The sequence below is a fragment of the Cupressus sempervirens genome, chromosome 8 (assembly GCF_028749045.1).
Source record: "Cupressus sempervirens isolate cs-2001-9-10 chromosome 8, ASM2874904v1, whole genome shotgun sequence".
In the NCBI taxonomy this organism is placed as follows: Eukaryota; Viridiplantae; Streptophyta; class Pinopsida; order Cupressales; family Cupressaceae; genus Cupressus; species Cupressus sempervirens.
Genome location: NC_143125.1, coordinates 480,822,925 through 480,843,301, shown reverse-complemented (window position 1 = coordinate 480,843,301; position 20,377 = coordinate 480,822,925).

The following is a 20,377-nucleotide window of genomic DNA, read 5'->3' as shown; positions in this document are numbered from 1 at the left end:
GCAAACTCTAATTGTGCCAATTGTTGGAATTAATAATGGAAAAGTAAACTCTAAGGAGGGGGGGGGGGGGGGGGGTGTGAATCAACACTTCAAAACTTTAACCATAAAACATTCACCACACATCCATCTCAAAATTTTCATGTAAATTGAAATAGCTAGCTAAACATGTTCATCCATAACATGAAACAAGTAACACATAACATAATAAATTTGTTACTCAGAAACCCTCCAATGAGATGGTAAAACTAGAGTGGGGATGACACCCACAAATCTTCACGATTGCAGTTGTAAAGTGTATCCAATGAAGATTACAATAATTTTGAGCATTAACTATGATCTACCCTGTGAAGCGTCTATACTATTAAAGGCTTATAAAGATTGTTAAATCTTACCCTGTTAAAGGATTTCAACACCCTACTAAAAGTGCACCTTGTTAGAGGACTTCAACTTACAATAAAGTAAGCACCCTGTTAAAGGATTTAAAAAAGCCTACTAGGACTACTCGGTTAAGAGATTTTTACTGATTTGCTTATTAGAATGTTTCAGTCTTGATCCTTTGGTTAGGACCTCTCTATTAGATATCAAATCTCCTCTTTCTTGATGTATACTTGATCCTCCTAATTAGATATATCACTTCTATCCTTTAACTACTATGTTATGTTATGTTATGTTCTCTCTAACTGATTCTGCAATTCATATCTTTTTCACAACCTCCTTAGTCACCATGAATGCTCTATTTTTACTTAGCATTCACTGTTCTCTTCTCATCCATGCATATCTGATACTCCCAATGATATGAATTGTTAAGGGTTTGTCCTCCTTAAGAAGACTTAGGTGACCTAGGGTTAGGTAGGAATCGACGATTGTGATTCACCTCTTTTGCCACTTAGAACATCCCTCAATTTCATTGGTTGCATGTACTACATAGGGATTCATACTATGCACTTGTATAAATCTTCTAGAATTGAAAAAAATCCTTAAGTCAACCCAAAAATGGTTTACATTGGAGTTTGTGCCATTACAAACAACTATGCCCAAAACTGTTTACTCGACACTTGAAAACTCTAATGCTTGACATCCATTACATCTTCAATGTTGTAACTCATCTCCTGAATGACTCGACATCCATTGTCTACTTGGCTCATGAGTGACTTGGCACTCACTATTTTCTTAACACATATTGGTGCTCGACACTTTCTGTGTATATTACTCAGCATGTACTATCTGGCAACTAATGCTCGGCATGCTTTGATCACTTGGCATACACTATGAATATGAATAAGTGTGTTGTCACTCATTTGTCAAGACCAATATGAGATTAACAATCTCCCCCTTTGACATAGGTGGAAAAAATACATTGTCATGCATATACATCTTAACTATGATAATAACTTAGACAATATATATACTGTACCCAGTTGCCATATAAAATTTCAAAACTTCAAAACTTTGTAAAACTAATGATTGAATAGTCATATCTCTTCAAAATTTCATAACTCCCCCTGAGTTGAGTGTTCCTTGCTATATCTGAATTCTGTATAACTCCTAAGTAAATATGTTATACTTCTATTGTCCCCTATTTTTGTATCAAAACCGTGTTCCCCTTATCATCTTCATTTCCCCTTTTCTTTCTCATTCCCCATTTTTTGACACTTATGTCATTTGGATGATACACTGATAGTGTGTTTTTCTAGAAGAGTTTTATGCACCTCCACAATGATCTTTAATACTACATCCCAACTGTTATACAATACCTCTAGAGATTAATACTGGATGTCTAGCTTGACAACAAGGTTAGCTAGGCCTTCATGAGTAGAAAGATGAGAATCTTTCTTCATCAATGTGTCAGCAAAGGCTAGTTCCTTGTGTAACACTTCCATGTATGGGGTTAACATTGATTTGATGTTAATCAAGGTAGCACGAATGTTAGCATCTTGTGGTTGTAGTGCTACTAGTTGACCTTGAGTTGAGAGTAATCTCTGAAAATGAGTTTGGCTTTGACCTAGAGATAGTTTCAATGTTGTACCTATGGAGTGTAGATATCCTTGCAACCAATCAATAGCCCTCTGTGCTTCTTGTATCAATAAATTCACATCACAAAGCTTTGTGTATAGAGAAAAGTTATTCTCCAACACCTTTTTCACATCCTTTATTTTGGTTGCTAACTCAAAGACCTATCTTAGTGTAATGGCACTAGATATCTGTTCAAGAACTTTTCTCTAAAACTTCTTTTTTGACCACTTCAATAGTTTGGTGTTTTAGTCTAGGTCATCTTCATTGATCTTGTCAACAATATTTACTAGTTTCTCATGAATAGGTTTCTCTTCATTTGATTTTGGGAGATTGAAAGCATCAAGAAATATGTCTTTGATGTCATGAAGCACTTGCTTTTGCTTATGCTCCCTTCTTAGCAACTCTTGGTGTTTCTTCCTATGAAGAGCTTCCTATAGAATTCTCATATGCTCAATTGTGATTGTAGTAAGATCAAACTTTGGAATTTCAATCACCTCATCAAGACTCACATCTCTCTAAGATATGTTTTCTAATATGCTTGATGTCTCTGTACTTGGTTTGGATATCTGCAATGGTATGGCTTGAGTGCTCAACCTCTGAAGAACTTGACTATTGGTAGGAGTCATAGAAACTGGTAAGGTAACCGAAGTTTGGATAAAAATTTGTTCCTCTACAATAGTAGTCACCTTCAATTCTTCAGGCTTGTCAATTTGACTATCCTCTTTCTTCTCTTCACCTTGTGTCTTTGGTGTAGGTGTAGGACTTGCTTCCTGACCTAATCTAATTTCTGTTCTATCTTCCTCAACTATTATTAAGTCTTTCTTGTGAGAAATGAATGACACAAGAGGTAATGCAACTAGTGTTGTAACAACACCTTGTTGTTCAGTTCTTGCACTCTGCATTTCTATAGTTTTTACCTTTGGGGGCACGCTAGATGTGTCAATTTGCTTCTCCCATTCTGTTTCCTTTTCAATTTCTTTAGTTCTCACCAATACATGATTTGAACATAAATTAGTTTTCATGGTGGAATTCTTCAATATCTTCTTTAAATCCTCATCTATCAAGGGATTGATGTTCTAAGTGGAGTTATTAGAAACATCCTTGATTTTCACTAAGTCCTACTGACTTACTTGGTCTTCATGTGGAGGATTGGCACTTGACACTTGAACCTCAAATACACTTTGATCATCTTGCTGCTGTGCTTCAGCTATGTTCTCTTTTTATACTGTTTCCTTAGTACCTTCCACATGACCATCCTTGACTAATACATCTTGTGTAGTCTCAACTGCCTGTTGTTAAACTTTCTTAGGATTTTACATTTCTTGCACACCTTTCTCTATTATGGTAGGAATTGATAACTTGTAAATAGATCTCCATATTTCTTTACTCTTAGTTACCACATCCTCTATATTCTTCTTCAATATATTGAATGCTCTGTATTTTGGAGTAAGTTTTCCTTTGTGCAACTCCATAGCTTCATCTGTCACTGTCTTTAGAAATTCAGGCATAAATTGGGCTAAAATGGTTTCCTTGATCTATCTTTCAATTTGTAGATTGTATTGCCATTTTTTCTCAACTCGGTCATAAAGACTCTCAGGTAATGAGTTGGAAATCTCTATAGGGGTTCATTTGAATGTAGCCATCATCACATATATGGCTTCCTCTATAGTATTTTGTTCAAATTTTCTTATCTTATCAAAATATATGTGTAAAAAACCAGACAAATCTGCATTTTATTTTATATTGCCACATAATTTTTCTAAATTAGAGGAGGGATTGTGGCTTACCACCTTGAATTGAATCATATCATTAGCTTCTATCTTCTCCTCAACTGATTCAACTGGAGCTACATATTTTCTCCTTTCATAAGTCTTCTTGACTGATCAACTCAACTTTGCTGAAGCAATAGTCCTTTTACCTTTAGGTTTCTCAAAAACCTTGACTTTCTTAGTGGTTGCCCTTGTGCTAGCCCTAGTAATAGAAGCTACTATCTTTTTTTGTGATAGTTTCACACCCTTCTTCTTGGGTTTCTTCACTATAGGCTCCTTAGCCTTTCTTTTCTTTTCAATAGGCTTGGGTGCTTCATTGGCTTCTTCTCCCTTGACACCTTCCTCATGAGCTCCCTCATCTTCTCCTTGTCCTTGAGTAATTTCCATAGGGGATTGGACTTGTGATATTGCTATTAGGATTTAACTATGTGATTTAACTGTGGGATTGGACTTGCTCTTCCTCTTCTTCTTCATCTCCTCCTTTGTCAAATCTCTCTTTTAGCACTTTTATCTATTTCCTCTTCCAATAGAGTTGTAATGACTGTTGATGCCTTATCAATGTTTATCTCATATGGCAAGGGCTTAAGCCATCTGACCCTAGGTAGGAATGTCTACACATATGTATAATCAACATCAACAAGAAACAAAACATCATCATAATGTTTCTCAACTAGTGACACTGGAATCCTTAATCTTTACTTCATTGACTTCTTAAAGTCATCAAAATAATTTGTCATTACTGACTCAATGTTGTCTCCAAGCCACTCTATGAATTCTCTAATCTAAATTGTAATAGACCTATTGGTCTTCCAAGAAACTTTACCAAATGAAGAAAATGTGTTCTACACATAAAAGAATATACTAACTAATAAAGAGCCAAATTTTCAAGATGCACTCTTGGTTTTCCTTATGGCCTGCAAGTTTTCAGATAGTTGCTAAAGTTATAACTTGAAAAGGTCATAGGTGTGGTCTCTCTTTACTATTTTGTATCCCAAATCTACTGCCATGCTGGACACACTATTCAATCTATCAGATTAAAAGAATTTGTGAGCTACTACTCTCACAAAAAAAGTAATTAGGGGGTCTGAGATAGAATTAATAAACATTCCCTTGTTATTCCACACTGCACCTATGCTCTTCTCAATTATCTCTTTTGAATCACTTCACATGCTCTTGGGTCAGTCTAGGGTAGGATACCCTAACACTTGGGTAATGATCCTTTTTCTGATATTAATGGGTCCATCTTCTAGCCAAATGAAGTTGTCATGTATTCTACTGAGTACAATTTTGATCCATTCAACCTTGAATACATTAGGGAAATCTAGGGCACGGGTCAATCCTTTCCTTTCTATGATTTTATCCTCTTCCCTTAAAACTCCATTATCAAAAAATTGATTGTACAATTCCCTAATCTCCATGTCACCTATACTTCCAAATTTGCATGTATAGGAACACCTGGCATCCTAAATCATTAAGACTTTTGGTGGTATCATTGATAGTGCACTAGACGGGTCTCCTTTGTATGCAATTTTAAATATTTCCTGGAAAGGTGGTTCTCTAACTTCATTACTAATTAATTGCATATTCAACACTTCCTTTCCCTCTTTCCTAACACTTACATAAGGTCTTGCTACCATATTTGATACCTAGGTTTATGGAAACTCAAACAATGAAACTTAGCACTAGTAAAATACATTTACAATATGATGAATATGTCGAGTTGTAGTTGAATTTAGTTTGTAAATGCAAGAATCTCTTATTATAGTTCACCTTTGTTCTCTTCATGCTTTCTTTGATCTTGAATGAATGCAAATGAGTCAAGAAATAACTATATAACCCTTAAAATTTTGTAATAAATTCTTAATGCTTACACAATTGTAAGCTCGATCAATATAGGGTTTCAAACTCACTCGGCTTACACATGACTTCCACATTGCTCTGTTCACATAGCATGCTCAGTCAATACTACCATACCTTCATAGCTCAACATTAACTAAAATTCCATTCACACTTGATAGTAACTATGAAATCTTTCATGCTCAACAACAACATGAAAACTAACAAAACTAAAGATTTCTTCCAAGTTCTAACTATTCCATTGCATCTTAATTCATGCATATATAGTCTTTTTAGAACACAAAGTCTTGGAATTGATGTAAAATATATCATTGAGATATTAGTCCCACTCATACCTTTTGATTGCCTAGTTGGGGGTGATGTGATCACCTGATCCATTGGATGAATTGACCTTGTCTGAACTTGATGTGTTGCAATCTTCTTTTTTCTTCCATGTCTTGTTCATCTACACTTTGACTTTCTCAACATCAACCTTCTCTTTGCCTTTATTGAATTCACTACTTGGTACTTTTGACCTTGTTGGGCAATTTATGCTAATATGACCAATCTTCAAACAACTAAAGAATGCATTTTGACTCAACCATCTACTGTAATCACTTCTAAAATATGTTCTAATGCAATTCTTAGGAACATGTCCATACTCTTGACAATAGTAACAACTATACATTGTATTTTAATCCTAATTGTAGGATTTTCTATTGTGTTGTACCTTTGTTTGCTTGTTTGATGCCCACTTAGCATTAGACCTACATTCATATGCTTTATGTCCATACTTTTGACAATTGTGGCAATATCCTTCAAATCTTTGTGTGCATAAGGTCTCAATTTTGCATTCATGTGCCTGATGTCCTTGCTTGTTGCACTTATGAGAGTACCCTTGAATTTTTTCTTGGGGTTCTAATTTGCATTGTTGCTCATACAAACATTTGTTGTATGACCTAACTTTCTACAATTATGAAATGTTGGTTTGTAGTTCTTATCTTTGTTGTTTATTTGTTCACCACTTTTGGATGATTCTCCTTCCTTATTACTAGTGTATCCCAATCCAATAGTATCATTGTTAGATCTAGAAGATCTCATTAATTTCTCAAAGTATTTGATGGCTTCACTAGGTTTGCTAAAACTTTTAGCAAATTCCTTTTCTCTTCTTAGTTCATTCCTCATTTTTTCATTCTGTAACTTTAGGATTGTGATCTCAATGTCCTTTCTATTCAATTCATGATTGGCAATCATCACTTGATTCATTGTTTCTAGTTGCATGTTAGCAATCCTTTGTACCTCTGATATCTTCTCTTCTAGTCTATTTGTTAGTGTCCTTTTGTCATCCTCAAACATGATTTTGTCTTCTTCATCTTTCTTTTTTTGCTCAATCACATCACATAGTAATAATGATTGGACTTCTTGTTCTATCTTAAGATTTTTGACCTCTTTAGTTGGGGAACCATTATTTTCCATCAAACCTACAACTATTGCATCAAACTCACTTGAGTTTCCATTTGAAAAAAATTCAGTAGTGTCTTCCTTTTAGTAATGTATGTCATTTTCCTCAATATCTATCTCTTTCCTTCTCTTCAATGAGTGCTTCAACACATCTCTTGCTTCATTGAGTTGGTGTAGGGAAAGCTAGATTTCAATCTTCTAGTTCTCAATAACTTTTCCCAACTTGTATACTTCCATCTTCAAGACTTTTGCTTTAAGATACAAAGCTTTCCTTTTCAAAGAACAAGGCTATGATACCAATTGTTTGAATTAACAATGGGAAAGTAAACTTTGAGAGGAGGGGGGGGGGGGGGGGGTGGTGAATCAACACTTCAAAACTTTAACCATAAAACATTCACCACACATCCATCTCACAATTTGCATGTAAATTGAAATAGCAAGCTAAACATGTTCATACATAGCATAAAACAAATAACACATAACACAATAATTTTGTTACCCAGAAACCCTCCAATAAGAAGGTAAAACTAGAGTGGGGATGACACCCACAAATCTTCACTACTATAGTTGTAAAGTGTATCGAATAAAGTTTATAATAAGTTTGAGCATAAACTATGATCTACCCTGTGAAAGGTCTACATTGTTAAAGGCTTACAAGGACTGTTAAATCTTACCCTATTAAAGGATTTCAACACACTACTAAAAGTATGCCTTGTTAGAGGACTTCAACTTATAATAAAGTAAGCACCCTGTTAAAGGATTTATAAAAGCCTGCTAGAACTACTCGGTTAAGAGATTTTTACTAATTCACATGTTAGAATGTTTTAGCCTTGATCCTTTGATTAGTACCTCTCTGGTAGATATCAAATCTCCTCTTCCCTAATGTATACTTGATCCTCCTGATTAGATGTATCACTTCTATCCTCTAATTGCTCTTCTTTATTCTCTCTAACTGATTCTACAATTCATATCTCTCTCACAACCTCCTTAGTCACCACAAATGCTCTCTCTGTACTTAGCATTCACTCTTCTCTTCTCATCCACACATATCTAATACTTTTGATGATATGAACTATTTAGGGTCTATCCTCCTTAAGAAGACTTAGGTGACCTAGGGTTAGGTAGGAATCAACAATTGTGATTCACCCATTTTGCTGCTTAGAAAATCCCTCAATCGAATTAGTTACATGTATTGCATAGGGATTTATCTTATACACCTGTATAAATCTTCTATAATTAGAAAACAATCCTTAAGTTAGCCCAAAAACTATTTACATAGGAGTTTGTGCCATTACAAACAACTATGCCCAAAACTATTTACTTGGCACTTAAAAGCTATGATGCTCGACATCCACTACATCTTCAATGTTGTAACTCATCTCCTGAATGAATCAAAATCCACTATTTACTCAGCTCATGAGTGACTTGACACTCACTATCTTCTTGACACATACCAATGCTTGATACTGTCTATGTATATTACTTGACATGTACTATCTGGCAACTAATGCTCGATGTGCTTTAATCACTCGACATACATTATGAATATGACTAAGTGTGTTGTCACTCATTTGTCAAAACCAATATGAGTTTAACACTAATAGTAAGTCCCGATTACTCAGGTTATCTCCAAATAACCATCTCAACATATTACCCAAGCTTGTGTTCAAAACCTATATTTGTCCATTAGTTTGTGGGTGAAATGTAGAACTAAACTTCATATTGGTATCCATCTTCTTCCATAAAGTATTCCAAAAATAACCAAAAAACTTACTATCTCTATCAAATACAATACTCCCTAGTAATCCATGCTATCTAACAATCTCTTTGAAGAAAGACTCAGTAACATGCACTGCATTAGATGTCTTCTTACATGGTATGAAATGTGCCATCTTAGAAAATCTATCAACAACAACAAGCACAAAATCATGTCCTCTTGTAGTCCTTGGTAGGTCAAGCACAAAATCCATGATGATATCACTCCAAGGTTTCTTAGGTACTAAAATAGGTGTATATAATCCTATATTTACTCCCTTTGCAACTTTATAAACTCCACAAATTCTTATAAACTTATGAACATTCTTATACAACTAGGACCTAATATTTCTCCTTAAGAAAATTCAAAGTCTTATTATATACAAGAAAACCTAACCTATCAGAAGCACACATAAATGTTGTGGTTTCATAATGCACACCCCATTTCTCATAGAAATGGGGACCCCCTAGTAGAATTTTTGTTTTCCAGACCCCTAGTCTGGGGCTTTGGTCATTTTGGGAACTCCACCTGGAGTCTGGGTCAAGCCCTAGTCCTCAAATCGAGAAACCCAGAGGTCAAAACTAGATAATTAGAGAGTTAAAGGGTCTTTTAGTGCTAAAAGGTACACTAACACACCTAGCACACATGCGCACCATTGCGGGGTGTGCAAGTGCGCAATGTGCGGAAGTGCTTACCTTTATTCATACAAAAATGCAAAACACTTAGAGGAAAGGTGTACACATGCATATTATTCTCTAAAAAATGACATAGGCACCCTTTGTGCACATAAAAACTTAAATGAAGTCTCCCCTTCACACATACTGCTCATGTGCGCACCTCACTTAGTTGACAAGTGCACAACTACACGCAAAAGACTCTTGGAATGCCCTTTTGGCGCACATGTGAAGGTGTACAATGTGTACTATTTTTCTTTTCAAGGTTATTAGGTGGTACTGAATTGGTTTTTCACTATTTTGGAGCATTTGGGCTAGGTTTTTTGTCAGTTAGGGTTGGTTTTGGGTTATATTTTCAACTCTCCAGACTAATGTTGCTTCTTTGTGTAGGTAAAAAGACATCTTTAACTTGTCAGGGTCATAACTTTTGACCTAGAGCTCAGAATTTAAATCCATTTACATCGTTGGATAGAAGATCTAAAAATCTAATTTCAATCCCTAAATTAGTGAGCCTTTGGTTACCTAATTGTAGGGGCTAATGAAAGTTTCAACTTGAAATTTTGAGCAGAAGATCTCCAAAAAAGCTAGTTAAAAAGACATAGAAAATCTTGTTTAAAAAAGATATAAAAAGTTTCAAACATTTGATTGTTTTGGATAATCTAGATCACCTAGTCTCTATCTAGGAAGGATCAAGCAATTTTCACTAAAGATCAAAGATACAGAGGTTGGAAACATGAACCAAAATAGGTTCCTCATCTTATGAAACTATTAATGATAAGATTCAACGCATGTACCTTGGGATTTTAGATAGAAGAAGCATAAGGAGTCCAAATCTATGAAAATATTTGGTTATAAAGAGTGTATAAACCATCAAAAAGGGAAAAAATAAGTATAGGAGAGTTCTCCTAAACCTCATCTGAGAAAAACCTAGAAACCATTTTCCAAATAGAGAACTTTGATTTTTTTTTGGTGAATTGAGCACCTTGCACAATTCTTTGAAGGTGTGCAGGTGCACGATTTGAAGATTTGGTAAATGAATTGTCTCTTAAGGTGTTCAGGTACACATATTTGAAACATCTAGAGGCCCCTTGGGGTCCTGAACATTACCATGGCCTCCTTTTCTTCTATACAGCTAAGATCACACTCAAACCTATGAATTTCAAGTTCTAGGGAATGCCCAAGAAGTCACACTTCATGATTTCCTCAGGGAAGTGAAGGTAAAATATGAAGCTTTAGACTTAGCTCCTCAAGAAATAACCTCTGCTATCGAAAAGTTAAAAAAAATCTAACTCTAGAAAATTTCTGAAGTTGAAAAAAAATCCAACTTTGGAAAATTTTGAAGTTGAAGCAAAATCTAACTCTAGAAAATTTTGAAGTTGAAAAAAAATCTAACTCTAGAAAATTCTGAAGTTGAAAAAAAATCTAACTCTGGAAAATTTTGAAGTTGAAAAAAAAATCTAACTCGAGAAAATTCTGGAGTTAGAAAAAATTTTAACTCCAAAAAATTTTGAAGTTGAAAAAAAAATCTAACTCTGGAAAATTCTTAAGTTGAAAAAAAATCTAACTTTGGAAAATTCTGAAGTTGAAATAAAATCTAACTCTGGAAAATTATGAAGTTGAAAAAAAATTGTAACTTTGGAAAATTCTGGAGTTAGAAAAAATTCTAACTCTGGAAAATTCTGAAGTTGGAAAAATCTAACTCTAGAAAATTCTGAAGTTGAAAAGAAATCTAACTCTAGAAAATTCTGAAGTTGAAAACAAATCTAACTCTGGAAAATTTTGAAGTTGGAAAAAAATCTTGTTGGATACAATTGTCTAAATGTGTGTTGTCTTTGATGTTACACAAATTTTATATCAGTTGTTAGTTAGTGCTTACCGAGCTCACTTGGTCAGCAAGATAGTTTTCCTTGTCTACTAAGTATTCCTGAAGATTACTCTTTGAAGGCAGTGTCTACTGAGCTCACTCGAGCATCGAAGGAATTCAGGTTGGAAACAGTGTTAACCGAGTTCACATGGTTAGCAAAGAGAAGTTGGATAGAGTCAATGTTCATTGAGTTTACTCGGTTTCCAAAAGATATTTTTGTAAGTTCACAGTGTTAACCAAGCTTCTGTTGGTTAACATAGGAAATCGTCTCAGAACCAATGTTTACTGAGCAAGATTGACCAATGAAGGATTTTGTTGTTTTGGCATAAGAAGCTTAATTATTTTAAGTATTGTTTCTAGCCAACTATGGTAATGATTATTAGTTATTATTTGAGTCGACTTAACAATTTGGATGGTATAAATGAAAGGTCAAGTTGAGATTTTTAGTGTGCATGCAAGTGTTGATTGAATTGTGAAAAGAAGAGCAAGAGCGAACTTGAAGGATGAGTAGGTATCCTTGTGGAGCAAAAAAGTGTTATTCAATTAGGAAGGATCAAATATGAAGTAGAATAGAGATCTATAATTAGCAATTCAGTTGCATCACAAGTAGTCATTTCATTGTTACTCTTTAACCATTGTAGTAGTGATCTAAAATCTCTTAACAGAGTTGGTTTAATAGCCAGTTGTAAATCCTCTAACAAGGTGACAGTTCCATTGAATTTTTCTAAGACCTCTTGCAAGTCCACTCCTAGGTCACACCTAATAGTGTGTTTTGTAACCTTTAACCAGGTTGGCTCCTAACAAGGTTCACTTTAGAAGAGTGAAAAATAGTAACTAGTTCATTGGTGGTTTTTCCCATATTGGGTTTCCACGTTAAATCTTGGTGTCTCACGTGTTCATGTTATTTCTCTATGCTTGCAAATTAATCAATGTGAATGTTTTAAGATTAGCTAAAAGTAAATCACACACTGCATTTACCGAGTTACAACATTTTTTGTGTGTTTACTGAATATCAGCAGTAATCATATTGCTCATTCTAAATTTTATTGTTGACATCTAAGGGATCTGGGATTTATTTTTGTGGTAACTAATTCAAACCCCCTCTTAGTTACTCCTTCTATATTTCCAGCATATCTAACTCTAGAAAATTGACACTTAGAAGAATTTTTTGGAGCTAGCTTTTGAGGTGTGCAAGCTTCTGAGGTGCGCTAGCTGCGCTACTTCTGAGGTGTGCTTCTCCCAAGGTGCGCCAATATTTTTTGAAGAAGTCAGAGGTGTGCCAATAGTTAACTACCAGTTCCAAATTTAGAGCTTTCCATGCACAAAAAAAACATTCTGATGACAATTTAACTCCTATAAACACCCAGAGAAGGCCAAGCTTCCATTTTTAGAGTTTCCAGTGACTCCCAGATCCTCTTGGAGCTTCCTTCTTCTTATCTACTTTAAAGGCTCATGCACACACTAAATAATATAAACAAGGGTGGAGTCCTACTTAGCACCTCCTAGAGAGTCAGTTTGTATATATTTAGATTTGTTTTATTTTTTTAAGCATATATTTGCGTGAAGGAATCTCTCACTCTCAACACAAATTGAGGAGAAGATTTCCTATAAATTGAGGAATTAAATATGTATTCTAGGTTGTTATTTTGATGCAATAATATATGCTATTGGTGCTCTCATTTGGAGTGTAGTTATTCTTTTCTGAGTGTGTTATATTTTGTGAATGTATGTTCATGGAATGTAATGGAGCCAATAGTTTTATTTCATTATTTTGATTGAGCGATCTTTAATTCTAGTGTTTGCTACAGGTTTACAAATTTCGCTAATGTAATTAGTTGGAGAAGAGATCACTCCTTTTGTTCTTGCATAGCTTTTTGTCTTGCATGAGCACACTTTCTGTGGCCTTGCGATCTAATGAAAAGTGAAACATCTTATGGTTATTAAATTCCCATCAATGATTGCATCAGTGGAATTAAGGAAGCACTACTCCTATTTTCATTGGTTATCCATTGATCTTTTCAAAGGCTTAATTCACAAACATGTTGTTCCCATGACTTATATCTGTTAGGAATTTACTTTTCAAGTCATTTTCTTAAACATATTATTATCCTGTCTTTGTTATTTTCTTTGTAAACACTTGGTTAACTTAGGAATTCATATAACTGCATTGTTAGATTGCATTCATTAAAAATAGAAAAATACAAAAAATATATTACTTTTTGTGTGGTTATTATTTTGAGATAGCAAGAAAATTCAAAATCTTATATGAAATTGGTTAGAACCAACAAAGGCCTCCTCATGAACACTCACATTTATCTTCTATTGAGTGGATTCTAGTAGGTCGCAAGATCACCTAGAACCTTGGAGTTGATCCTAGATTAGCTTTCAAGAGAGGAGTTTGAAAGGATTCCCATTGTTAAGCATTGTGTAAAATGACAACTCAACAAAAGTGGCACTAGAAGGAGGGCTTGAAAACCATTTGGCTCAAAAAACCCAAGTTGTTGTTTGAAATTTATTTTTGTCACTATTAGAAGGTGTACAAGTGCACTTTTTTGAGAAAGTGTGCTTCTTCAGAGGTGCATTTTTCCAGAATAAACACAAGTTCCTAGAGCTCAGTCACTTTCACAAGCATCACAGTGATAAAGGGATACCAAGAACTCCACCCATTCACATTACAAATTACATCATGATCATCCTCTCTACATTCTACTTCTTACATTCCCATCATTATGCACCATATCTTTCTTTAATGCCCAAAGTTCACCTTTGAATCTAGTTGGTCCATTACATGAATTGCCCAAAATTCTTGAAATTTTTTTCCCATAATTCATCTATGGATAATTATGAACAATGAAAGATCATGCTAAATTTTTTAAGGAAATCTATAATCAAAACCAGATTCAGCATATGGACGTGGTATGCTACCTTTTTCCTTAAACTTTGGAGGAAATGGCATTCAATTGGTACCTTAATCTGCCACCAACATCAATAAGGGATTAGAACTCTTTTAAGAGCAAGTTTTTGGAACAATTCAATATCTATGTTGATCTAGCTATCCTACATTATTAGTTCATCTCAATTAAGAGGGATCCCCACAAGACTATTTCATAGTTTAATCATCACTTTTATAGGATGTATCAAAGAATGGAGTTTCCATACACTGTATTGCATGAGGCTGCCATCCAGATCTATTTTGGAACAATGGATTCATTAACTTCTATTTTTCTAGGAAGGCTTCCACCCAAAGACATTAATACCATTGAAAAGGTCTTTAAAGAGGCTATTACATTTACAAAGCAAGTTGTAGCTGCTCCAATGACAACAGTTACATACTCAGGGTATGAGCCTCAAAAGACTATATTATTTGAGCAAAAGTCTTCTCCACCTGCTAAACTCAAGAACACTATGGCTAGAGAATTGAAGGCCATGAAGGAGATGATGTCTCTTTTATCCAATGAAATCATCAAAATAAAGTTGAATTCCTCAAGAAACCAAGGCAATCATCCAAAACAACTTGCTGCCCAAAATAATTATTCTCAAAATCAGAGCAGAAATTTTGGCCTTTATAATAACATCAACAATGAGAATAATGGTATTACAGGTATGAGTCCAAGTGAAAATGGATATGGGCACAATGATTGTTTGGATCAGCCTCCCCAAATCATGGAGGAACAAGCTTTGTAGTTTAGTGCAATGGTGTTTGAATCATATGATAACTCTGCAGTAGGACAAAATGATAAAGATGATCAAGAGGAGTTTTTGTTCCCATTCAATGAAGAAATTCTTCCAAGTGTTGATGTTTCAATAAGTATGGATATGCCAAGAAATGTTGAGGACACAAATTTTTTTGAAGTTCCAAAACTCTATGGAGTTGCAAAAAGTGATGGAAATGCAGAAGATCCTGAGGTTAGTCATAATTTTGAATCAGAAGGACATCAAGAAGAAGATACCAATGCTTCCTATTGTGATATTGATTCCTCGTTGAATAATGATAAGGCACCTCCCTCAAAACAAGAATTATCATTAGAAGAGATGGATAGAGTACTCGATTTGGTCTCAAGCTTGACTAAGAAAATGTCTATTTGTTGGTATTATACACATATATCAAACTATGCAATAACTGAGTCATGTAGAATCCATCCATTTGGGTTCTATTCAGAAGAAAGTTGTACCAATTTCTTGATAGCTTGGGAGATCGCAATGGAGGGAAAGTATGATTTTGAATAGGCTTCTTTGGGATATGAGGCAGAAAACATCTTGATCGATGAAAGTAATGAATCTTGTAATTTGAAAGGAAGGTTAATGATTGATTTTTCTAGTTTGAAGGAACCTAAAGTGTTTCCATGTGCATGTGGAGTTGTGTACCATGAGATGAGACCACTAGAAGGAGAGATTACAATGTGTGAGTGTACCCCTATGATGGGAGACTCACTAGATTAGGTGATATATTTCCATTATCCCTCTTAGTTTGATGATTTTCAATTTGAATATGATGCTAAAGGTAAGAGAACTTGTTTTTGGATTAATCATGGTTATAAAGGGTTATCGCAACTTTTGATTTTGTGTGATTTATATCCAGAAATTGAACCAAGATTGTCCAAATTTTATTTTCTGGAGTACAAAGACAAGTAAGCTATTTTAAGAACTATGTGGGGTGGTTTATTAGCATTGCACATAATGAGAAATCTACTGACAATCACTCCACATTCTTATTATTCAAGGTTTTATGTAAATAAGTTTTTATTTTTATTTTTATTTTTATTTAGTCTTTCTAGTTAGGTGTTTGTTTTCTTTAAGTCAAGTCTTTTTCTTTGGGTTTTGTTTCTTTTTTCTTCTTTTTCTTTTTTAGTCATGTAAGTTTAGGGGTTAGGTGCAATCAAGACTCATTCTTGATGCATTTCATAAAACCACTCCTTGTGGTTTCAACTTTTAGGAAGATGTATTTCTTTGATTAGTAGGAGATTTCTTTGATAGGTATTTCTTTGTCAAAGCATTTAGATAATTTTTTTTCTTATACCAATTAGAGAATAGATATTACTTTCAGTCATAAAGGACTTACAATCTTGAGTTCATAATCACAAATCAATAGTTCTCAATACTTGGGCAAATTTAAACATTTGACTATCTTGGTGTTCTCAAATTAAGGTTGATGATAGCAAGGGATAGTCTAAAACTTACTGGTTTAAAAAAAAGGTATTTTAAAGGAATTTCTAAGATCATTGTTTGGTGTGAGAGTTTCCAAAAATTTCATAAAAGAGGAATACAATCGTTATCAAACTAGAGAGGAATCTAAGAAATGACACCAATGCCTTGGCCACATAGTCTAAGCATGTTTAGGGTACGAAAAAAAAGAAAAAAAGGTGGTGTTAAGAATGAAAGATTCTAAATGGTCTAAAAATGATAATTTGACAATAGGGATATGCACTCCAAAAGATTATCTAGAACTTGAAATGCAGAAATGATAACTTGTTAAGAGCCCTCAAAATAGATTCTCTCACTTGGTTAAATAGTGATTGATACACATGATCTGCAAGAGTTCTTGATGAATGAACCTATGGAGTGGAAGATTGTTTCCAAGTTGTTACAAACTTATGATAGGTTGCATCTTGAAACATCAAAGGAAATGAATACACTATGCACACATTGAGCTTGAAGATTCGAGATTCTAATGTTTTGATTATCAAAGAACTTGAAAGCTGTTTGAAGTGTTCAAAATTTAGTTGTTATTTGAAACATGTAAGATGAATGGTTGTTGATGAAGAAATACCTTTTTCATTTCTTCCTTTTTGTTGGGGCTATTTGTTGTGGTTTCACAATGCACACCCCATTTCTCCTAGAAATGGGGACCCCCTAGTAGAATTTTTGTTTCCCAAACCAATTGAGGTGTGAAAAAGGGATGTGGGACCCATTGGGCATTCCAAAATGTATACAAGAAAACCTAACCTATTGAGAGCACATGTAAACAAGAAAACATTAGTTGTACATGTATATCAATGATCTAAGTAAACTGAAATACAACTAATTCTACTTGAGTTTTAAAACTTAATACAATAAAAAGAAAAAGTCCTCATGCAACCTCAAAGTAGCTCAACAAGGGTGCCCATAAGAGGCCTTGTTGGTGTGCTTAATGATGAGGTATGTGAATGTTCTCTCCTCAAACACAACTATTGATGAATCCCTTTAAATCGTTCAAATGAATGCAAGAATGCATATATGAAACTATGCTAAAATGTATGTGGAATACCTTCAAGAAATGGCTATGAGTAAGCCAACCTCAAAAGGATTCCAAGGATGTGAGGGTGGAAATAATATGCAATGAAATAAACTAACAATAGTATACTACAATGAAACTATGTAAAATCTAGAAATTGAAACAATGCAAACAACTACCAAGGGTTATCTCTAAGCATAAAAATCTCTAAAAACTCTAACACTGTACTAGCATGATAACAATGCAAATGAAGGAGATGATGAATGCTTAAGACAAGGGATTTATTCATAGGCTTGAGAGAGGCCTTGGGGAGGTGGAATCTATGTGACATCCATATAGGTTCCACAAGGGAGAGACATGGGTTAAGGAGACAAGCCATGCAAAGGTCAACATAAGCCTTTTTGGTGATTGAGATGACTCAAGGTGTGCTCACACATGTGTGAGCAACCTTGGAAAAAGGAAAGGGGACAAGTGTGTAAACATGTAAGAGGCTTTTTGGATAAGTTAATAAAAGGGGGGCTTCCTTGGATTTTGAATTTCTCACACACGTGTGAGCAAACACTTAGGGAATAAATGATGTTTAGGAAGGTATTTAGGATAATTAAGTGGGATTAACTAGTGGGTAGGCTTAGAAAGATGAGAGTGATGGGTAGTAGGCTATGATTTAGGTGAGATTAGGATTAAATTAAAAAGGATTTAATTTAATCATAAGATTATAAAATTTATTAAAGTGGAGGGAAATTAAATAAATTAGAATTGATTTAAAAGGGGACTTATGGAGCACTATGCATTAAATAAATTTAACACATTAGGGGGAAATATTAAAATTAAATTTAAATACATTAGGGAAGTGAACCTATTTAATTAAATAAGTAGAGGAACATGAAAAATATAATTAACTAATAAATAGCCAATTATAATGTCAAGAGAAATATTAAATAAATTAATATAGTGTTTGAGACGATTTTAAGCGTCTACATTTTGCCCCTCTTTGATGTGATGTGGGGATTACATTACATAAAAGAAAAGAAAAACATAGGTTGCCCTAGAGAAAAGATAAAAAATATAAGAGTTGTGTCATAGTGACAACAAGGGAGGAGGGTACCCCCTCGAGGAAATGGGGTGAAAAAGGAATATATTTTGCCCTATTTTCTCAAAAATAGATACGAGAAGGAAAAGGGAAATAAAAAGGCTTAAAAGATGATCTTGCATGACTTGTTGGTTAGATCAGAATGAAGTAGGGAAAATTGGATAATGATTAATCTAAATGCATCCTAACTACATGAATGCATGGGATTCAGTTGTGTTCATATAGGAGAGCACACCATAGTTTGATATTGCAAGAGGAGTTATGCATCAAATGCTATAGTAGCATAGATCACAAGATTCCTTTGCGTGTACTAGACTCAAACACAATAGAGACTTTAGGAACATAGATTTAGGTCTTATATTCATGAGGGAACAAATGAAATATACACATTGGAGAGGTCTAAGCACACCCAAAGTCTTGTTAGGGATTTTGATGGAAAGTGTGCTAACCCATTGCCACTAGTGAGAAATGCATAACCATAACTCTTAACCAATATAGATGTGCTAAAGAATTATGAAAATAGATCATATCACAAAATGACCTATGTAATCAGGTTAAGCCATTCAAATGATACCAAGATTTTGAAAATTGAGGCACGCTTGGGGAGGCTATCACTGACACACAAAGATAAAATCAACAAAAGACCTTATGACCAAGTAGTCATTCAGTCCATAGTTCTTGCCATGAACTTTATTTAGATGGTGAATATTTAAAGCATGTATAAGGAGGATGCATCCTGTAAGGCAAAAATTGATTGTTTGATTGAATTATATTGAAATGTTTGTGATTTTTTGCTAGCAATTATGTGAAAGGAACAAGGTTCTCAGATCATTTAGTCTCAGTGTGAATTTATGTAAGTTTTGTTTGCAATGACTATTTTGATAAGATCAGTTTGATGGGTTGAAGGTTAGCGTCATGAGATTAGATGATGAATAGAAGAATTTGGAAAAGATGATGGATGAAGGAAGAATTTGATTGAATAAGAAAAATGATTGTGATAATCTTGGGTTAGTAGAAAAAGATAGTTAGATAGTATGGAAATTCATTTGTATGAAATTATTGGAAGAAGGGAATTTGATTTTATTAGAGGATAATTGAATTAATTGCATGAATTAGAAGAAGTAAAAATTGATGGGAGGTGGAATATATTAGAATCAATGACAAGGGAGAACCAAGGAATGGTAAAGGAATGGGAAGATATAGGGATCAAATGAAAGGTGAAAGAATATGGGGGAACAAAGGATGCAGTATAGGATAATGGGGAGCCATAGACCATGTTTCAAAGGAGTTCAAATGCCCCATACCAAGGATAGGGAAATGGAAGGAAATATGGTGGGAAAAGATCCTTGGAAATGGACAGATGGTGTATATAGGATACACATGGAGGAAATGGAGGCATGTGTATTTCTAAAGCATGTATGAACATTTTGTTGTTGTGCCTCTAGTATTGATCATGAGCATAGGCCTAAAAGTGTAATGAATAAGGGATATAGGAGGGAGGGTATGCAATAGGGATAATGATATGAATAGTATGGATGAAATGTGGGACATGAAATGGATGGGATAACCAAGACCAAGGATATGTGAAAGAAGGATGGAAGTATGTAGGAGTATGGATGGAGGATAGAGGAAAGGAAAATGCCAAGGACTATGGGATGTCAAGATCAAATATGTGAAAGTGGATGGAAATATGTAGGATAATG